At 41.0% G+C, this 5,434-nt stretch overlaps 1 non-coding gene across 1 annotated transcript; it reads right to left on the bottom strand.

Annotated features, from left to right (window-relative positions):
- Positions 1–1,117: 1,117 nt before the first annotated feature.
- Positions 1,118–1,225, bottom strand: LOC112700257 (small nucleolar RNA R71). Its single transcript, XR_003153168.1, has one exon. It is a non-coding gene; the product is annotated as a small nucleolar RNA R71 (small nucleolar RNA).
- Positions 1,226–5,434: the final 4,209 nt, after the last annotated feature.

Here is a 5,434-nt window from a genome sequence, read left to right as displayed (position 1 = left end):
CTGCTGAAGCTTGTTCAGCCATGTCTAATTTCTTTAGACTGAAGCTTTAGACTAACATTGCATGATTCCTGATGAGAAATGGTTTTAATGTGTTTGAATTCATATCTTTTCTTGATAGCCAAGTCATTAATTTTTAAAATCAAATATTTTTTTTTTTAAAATGTTTTTCAAATCATTATCTTCTCAATCACATCTTTTTAAAAATCAGTCATATCTTCTTAACCACATCTTTTTTTTAAAATAGTTTTTCAATCAAATCTTTTTGATTTCTAATTTCAAATTCTTTTTCAAAAATCACTTTGATTTCTTTCCCACTTTTATTTTCGAAAATCAATTAGTGTTTTTCAAAATGTTTTCAAAATCTTTTACTTAATTTTCGAAAATTACTTCCCTTCTTCTCACATCCTTCTGTTTATGGACTAACACTATTCCTTAATGCAAAAATCGAACTCCATCTTCTTTGATAAGTTCGAATTTTCTACTTCTGCCTTCTATTTTTCTTTTCCTCTGACACCTTAAGGAATCTCTATACTGTAACATAGAGGATTCCACATTTTCTTGTTCTCTTCTCTTTCTTATGAGCAGGAGCAAGGACAAAAGCATTCTTGTTGAGGCTGATCCTGAACCTGAAAGGACCTTGAAGCGAAAGCTAAGAGAAGCTAAGGCACATTCTCTGTAGAGGACCTAACAGAAATCTTCAAAGAAGAAGAACCCATGGCAGCCGAAAACAACAACAATGCCAACAATGCAAGGAAGGTGCTGGGTGACTTTACTGCACCTACTCCCGACTTCTATGGGAGAAGCATCTCTATCCCTGGCATTGGAGCAAACAACTTTGAGCTTAAGCCTCAATTAGTTTCCTAATGCAACAGAATTGCAAGTTCCATGGACTTCCCTTGGAAGATCCTCATCAGTTTTTAGCTGAATTCTTGCAAATCTGTGACACTGTCAAGACTAATGGGGTTGACCCTGAGGTCTACAGACTTATGCTATTCCTTTTGCTGTAAGAGACAGAGCTAGGATATGGTTGGACTCACAACCTAAAGAAAGCCTGAACTCTTGGGAAAAGCTAGTCTATGCCTTCTTGGCAAAGTTCTTTCCACCTCAAAAATTGAGTAAGCTTAGAGTGGAAGTCCAAACCTTCAGACAGAAGGAAGGAGAATCCCTCTATGAAGCTTGGGAAAGATACAAACAATTAATCAGAAAGTGTCCCTCTGATATGCTTTCTGAATGGAGCATCATAGGTATTTTCTATGATGGTCTCTCTGAACTGTCCAAGATGTCTTTGGATAGCTCTGCTGGAGGATCTCTTCATCTGAAGAAGACGCCTACAGAAGCTCAAGAGCTGATTGAAATGGTTGCAAATAACCAATTCATGTACACTTCTGAAAGGAATCCTGTGAACAATGGGACCAATCAGAAGAAAGGAGTTCTTGAGATTGACACTCTGAATGCCATACTGGCTCAGAATAAAATATTGACTCAACAAGTCAATATGATTTCTCAAAGTCTGTCTGGAATGCAAAATGCACCAAGCAGTACTAAGGAAGCTTCATCTGAAGAAGAAGCTTATGATCCTGAGAACCCTTCAATAGAAGAGGTGAATTACATGGGAGAACCCTATGGGAACACCTATAATTCTTCATGGAGAAATCATCCAAATTTCTCATGGAAGGATCAACAGAGACCTCAACAAGGTTTCAACCATAATAATGGTGGAAAAACAGGTTTAGCAATAGCAAGCCTTTCCCATCATCTTCTCAGCAACAGACAGAGAGTTCTAAGCAGAATAACTCTGACTTAGCAACCATGGTCTCTGATCTAATCAAAACCACTCAAAGTTTCATGACTGAAACAAGGTCCTCCATTAGAAATTTGGAGGCACAAGTGGGTCAGCTGAGCAAGAAATTACTGAACTCCCTCCTAGTACTCTTCCAAGCAAAACAGAAGAAAATCCAAAAGGAGAGTGCAAAGCCATCAACATGGCCGAATTTGGAGAGGAGGAAGAGGCAGTGAATGCCACTGAGGAAGACCTCAATGGACGTCCACTGACCTCCAATGAGTTCCCCAATAAGGAACCATGGGAATCTGAGGCTCAAAATGAGACCATAGAGGTTCCATTGGACTTACTTCTTCCATTCATGAGCTCTAATGAGTATTCTTCCTCTGAAGAGGATGAGTATGTCACTGAAGAGCAAGTTGCTAAATGCCTTGGAGCAATCATGAAGCTAAATGACAAGTTATTTGGAAATGAGACTTGGGAGGATGAACCCCCTTTGCTCACCAAAGAACTGGATGACTTGTCTAGGCAGAAACTACCTCAAAAGAGACAGGATCCTGGGAAGTTTTCAATACCTTGTACCATAGGCACCATGACCTTCAAGAAGGCCTTGTGTGACCTAGGGTCAAGTGTAAACCTCATGCCTCTCTCTGTAATGGAGAAGCTAGGGATCTTTGAGGTGCAAGCTGCAAAAATCTCACTAGAGATGGCAGACAACTCAAGAAAACAAGCTTATGGACATGTAGAGGATGTTCTAGTAAAGGTTGAAGACCATTACATCCCTACTGATTTCATAGTCCTAGAGACTGGGAAGTGCATGGATGAATCCATCATCCTTGGCAGACCCTTCCTAGCCACAACAAAGGCTGTGATTGATGTTGATAGAGGAGAGTTGATCATTCAAGTGAATGAAGAATCCTTGGTGTTTAAGGCTCAAGGATATCCCTCTGTCACCATGGAGAGGAAGCATGAAGAGCTTCTCTCAAAACAGAGCCAAACAGAGCCCCCACAGTCAAACTCTAAGTTTGGTGTTGGGAGGCCACAACCAACTTCTAAGTTTGGTGTTGAACCCCCACATTCAAACTCTAAGTTTGGTGTTGGGAGGTTCCAACATTGCTCTGAGTATTTCTGAGGCTCCATGAGAGCCCTCTGTCAAGCTACTGACTTTAAAGAAGCGCTTGTTGGGAGGCAACCCAATGTTATATTTTATCTATTCTCTTTTGTTATTTTATGTTTTCTGTAGGTTGATGATCATAAGAAGTCACAAAATAATGAAAAAAGCAAAAACAGAATGAAAAACAGAAAGAAAAATAGCACACCCGGAGGAGAGCGTGCTGGCGTTTAAACGCCAGTAAGGCTAGCTGTTGGGCGTTTAACGCCCAGTCTGGCACCATTCTGGGCGTTTAACGCCAGAAAGGGGCACCAGACTGGCGTTAAACGCCAGAAAAGGGCAAGCTCTTGGCGTTAAACGCCAGAAATGGGCACCAGCCCGGCGTTTAACGCCAGAAATGGCTAAAAACGCATTTTTGCATGCCATTTGGTGCAGGGATGACTTTTCCTTGACACCTCAGGATCTGTGGACCCCACAGGATCCCCACCTACCCTACCACTCTCTCTCTCTTCTTCACCCATTCACCAATCACCTCAACACCTCTTTCCCAAAAACCCTTCACCTATCAAATCCCATCTTTCTCTTCACCACTCACATCCATCTTCCATAAAACCCCACCTACCTCACCCTTCAAATTCAAACCACTTTCCCTCCCAAACCCACCGATACATGTCCGAACCCTACCCTTCCCTCACTCCTATATAAACCCTCCTTCACTCCTTCATTTTCACACAACATTCACACCACTTCTACCCCTTTTTGGCCGAACACAAAGCCATTCCCTTCTTCCTCATTTCTTCTTCTTCTACTCTCTTCTTTCTTCTTTTGCTCGAGGACGAGCAAACCTTTTAAGTTTGGTGTGGTAAAAGCATTGCTTTTTGTTTTTCCATAACCATTTATGGCATCCAAGGCCGGAGAAACCTCTAGAAAGAGGAAAGGGAAGGCAAAAGCTTCTATCTCCGAGTCATGGGAGATGGAGAGATTCTTCTCAAGGGTGCATCAAGACCACTTCTATGAAGTTGTGGCCTTGAAGAAGGTGATCCCCGAGGTCCCTTTTTCACTCAAAAAGAGTGAATATCCGGAGATCCGACATGAGATTCGAAGAAGAGGTTGGGAAGTTCTTACCAACCCCATTCAACAAGTCAGAATCTTAATGGTTCAAGAGTTCTATGCCAATGCATGGATCACCAAGAACCATGATCAAAGTGTGAACCCGGATCCAAAGAATTATCTTACTATGGTTCGGGGGAAATACTTGGATTTTAGTCCGGAAAACGTAAGGTTGGCATTCAACTTGCCCATGATGCAAGGAGATGAACATCCTTACACTAGAAGCGTCAACTTTGATCAAAGGTTGGACCAAGTCCTCACAGTCATATGTGAAGAGGGCGCCCAATGGAAGAGAGATTCAAGAGGGAAGCCGGTTCAATTGAGAAGGCATGACCTCAAACCCGTGGCTAGATGATGGTTGGAGTTTATCCAACGCTCAATCATTCCCACTAGCAACCGGTCGAAGTTACCATAGACCGGGCAATCATGATTCATAGCATCATGATTGGAGAAGAAATAGAAGTTCATGAGGTTATATCTCAAGAACTTTATAAGGTGGCGGACAAGTCTTCTACCTTGGCAAGGTTAGCCTTCCCTCATCTCATTTGTCACCTCTGTTATTCAGTTGGAGTTGACATAGAGGGAGACATCCCCATTGATGAGGACAAGCCCATCACTAAGAAGAGGATGGAGCAAACAAGAGACCCTCTCATCATCAAATCCCTGAGATACCTCAAGGGATGCACTTTCCTCCATAAAACTATTGGGAGCAACTAAACACCTCCCTAGGAGAATTGAGTTCCAACATGGACAACTAAGGGTGGAGCATCAAGAACACTCCATCATCCTCCATGAAATTAGAGAAGATCAAAGAATCATGAGAGAGGAGCAACAAAGACAAGGAAGAGACATTGAGGAGCTCAAGCACTCCATAGGATCTTCAAGAGGAAGAAAGAGCCGCCATCACTAAGGTGGACCCGTTCTTTAATTTCCTTGTTCTTTATTTTCCTGTTTTTCGAATTTTAGTGCTTATTTTTGTCTATGTTTGTGTCTTGTGATCATTAGTGTCTTAGTGTCTATGCCTTAAAGTTATGAATGTCCTATGAATCCATCACCTTTCTTGAATGAAAAATGTTCTTAATTGAAAAAGAAAAGAATTGCATGAATTTTGAATTTTATAACAGTTTAATTATCTTGATGTGGTGGCCATACTTTTGTTTTCTGAATGTATGCTTAAACAGTGCACATGTCTTTTGAATTTGTGGTTCATGAATGTTGGCTCTTGAAAGAATAATGAAAAAGGAGACATGTTACTGAGGATCTGAAAAATCATAAAAATGATTCTTGAAGCAAGAAAAAAAGCAGTGAATACAAAAAAAAAATTCGAAAAAAAAAGAGAGAAAGAAAGAAAAAGAAAGAAATAAAGTTGTGATCCAAGGCAAAAAAGAGTGTGCTTAAGAACCCTGGACACCTCTAATTGGGGACTCTAGCAA

This window comes from Arachis hypogaea, chromosome 6, assembly GCF_003086295.3.
Source record: "Arachis hypogaea cultivar Tifrunner chromosome 6, arahy.Tifrunner.gnm2.J5K5, whole genome shotgun sequence".
Lineage (NCBI taxonomy): Eukaryota > Viridiplantae > Streptophyta > Magnoliopsida > Fabales > Fabaceae > Arachis > Arachis hypogaea.
This window is presented reverse-complemented; position numbering and strand designations above follow the sequence as displayed.